This window comes from Micromesistius poutassou, assembly GCF_964030765.1.
Source record: "Micromesistius poutassou genome assembly, chromosome: 22".
In the NCBI taxonomy this organism is placed as follows: Eukaryota; Metazoa; Chordata; class Actinopteri; order Gadiformes; family Gadidae; genus Micromesistius; species Micromesistius poutassou.
In genome coordinates, this window is record NC_140292.1 from 549392 (window position 1) to 551687 (window position 2296).

Sequence of the window (2296 nt, forward strand, 5' to 3'; positions counted from 1 at the left end):
AAGGTAGTAAGTTACTGGGTTGGTTGTAGTGGTACAAAATACCAGGAGGAGTTATTTAACGGTCAATGCTGTCTGGGTTAGGGTAAGGGTTAGGCCAACATGTCAAACACAGAGCTGCATGAAGTTCAGGCCTTGTATTATCTGTGACTGACTAACCCTAACCTTTATCGCTCGCTTCCCTGAGACAGACATACTGAATACAGACGGACAGACAGACATACAAGGAGGCTGACAGAAGGACAGACAGACAAACAGAACGACTAAGACAAACATGCATATGACAGACTGATAAATAGACAGTATAGGACCGATGGACCAACAGTAGAACAGACTGACAGACAAAGATGCACAGACATACAGACACTATGATAAATAAAGACGGCATGAGACTGATAAACAAAGACTCACAGACAGACGACAGACGGACAACTGCCTCCATTCACTGCCTTGTCATCAAGACAGTGAATTCTGATCAAATTACTATAAACTGGTTAAGAGACGGACATATGATCCTGCCCTGAACTCATATACCCCAGCTCTCCTCCACACACACACACGCACACGCACACACACACACACACACACACACACACACACACACACACACACACACACACACACCTGTTTCCATGAGGGCTAGCTAGCGGGAGCTTTGCCGTCTCCCCAAACTAACAATTATACAAAGTGTCAATTGGTGAGGCCAGTGGAGGCTCCCTGTGGACACAGCCTTCAGTGTCAGAGGTAAGCCCAGTGGAGGCTCCCTCTTGTTTGTTGGTGCCTAGCGATTGCGCGACTACTTAATGACAATGCACTGACGTTAAGATTTGTGTTATAGGTCGGCTATTAAACCTGCACTATGTCAGTTTTCCCATTAGCAGCCTCTAGTGGCTTGAGTTGTAGCTACAGTTAGAGCTTTGTTTGAGGTTTTCCCACGGTGTGTGGGTCAAAAGTGGACCAGAGTAAAACCGATTCATATAGAAGAAAACCGGGAGATGATTGACTGGTGCTTTTTATTTCCGGGAGACTTGGCTGATGCTACTGTCTCACTGCATCGCTTTACAGTCATTAGCCTGCTAGCCTGATCAAAGCGAGGAAAGTCAGCTAGATATGTAGAAGTTGGTGATGCTTAATAAGTGCTCTGCTCTTTTCTGATTGGCCAGTCTAGATCCATAGACCTGTCTCTCCCTATGTGTCTGTCACTCAAGATGCTCTCTCTCTCTCTAGCACTTTCTGCCTGTCTCTCTCTCCTTGCGCCTGTCTCTAGCACATTCTCCCTGCCTCTCTGTCTCTGTCTGTCTCTCTTTTTCTGTCTGTCTCTCTCTCTATCTGTGCCTGTCTCCAGCACTTTCTGACTGTCTCTCTGTCTCTGTCTGTCTCTCTTTCTGTGCCTGTCTCCACCACTTTCTGCCTGTCTCTCTGTCTCTGTCTGTCACTCTTTCTGTGCCTGTCTCTAGCACTTTCTGCCTGTCTCTCTTTCTCTGTCTGTCTCCATCTCTAGCTTTGCCACTGTTTGACCGCTCTCTAACTCTAAGGGGAGTTCACCCTTACACATTAAAAACCGCTTTAGACAACATCTCATCTAGAAACACACATATTTAGTACTCACTTCCACCTTGAGCGAGAAATGCTACCAAGTTCTCTGATGACCTGTCACGGAATGTATCCTTTTGTATGGCGGACGGTTGAATGGGGCTGTTATTGATGCCTTGTTCAAAAGCTCTTCGACCGTAAACGAGTTAATTCTGGTGGGAGGGTTTTGTTTTTTCACTGACCTCCAATGAAAAAAAAAAAACTGAATTTCAACAACTTATCCATGTAGCCTACTTATCTGCGAGTACAACTAATATAGATGGTGTTTTTTTCTCAATCCCCTTACGTGTATTCCGCTCATTAAAAAGGACTCAGACATAAGGAACAAGCAGCTATGCCTGTCGTCACTAAATATACTTTGCAGACTCAACACTGTCCCCCGCAGACGGTAAAAATACACGTTTACTCGTCTGCGACTAGGGGTGTGTGTATGGGCCAAAGGACGTGTTGTCAGGTAGATTATAAGCCATTAAGTTCTAAAAATATTACCTGGGGAAAGTGGCCGTGTCGTTTTGCTTTTTGAATCAGCCAAACACTGGGAAGTGTTTTGCGCACACGACTTCACAGAAAAGAAAGAATAATGTGAATCATGAAATTAAAAAATAGGCTACTGTTATTTTGAAAAAAAAAAAAAAGGGACGTTACGGTAATACAGCACTGTCTTCTAATGGTATAGTTTACCTTCTTAATTTATAATAAATATATA

General features: G+C 44.1%; 1 protein-coding gene across 1 annotated transcript in view; it reads right to left on the minus strand.

Moving 5' to 3' along the window:
- LOC311367480 (proline-rich protein 5-like) overlaps positions 1 to 1938 on the minus strand; it is a 13604-nt gene extending 11666 nt beyond the window's left edge. The window contains 2 exon segments of the mRNA XM_084486319.1: positions 1607 to 1772; positions 1877 to 1938. The gene's annotated coding sequence lies outside the window, so the exon portion shown is untranslated.
- Positions 1939 to 2296: the final 358 nt, after the last annotated feature.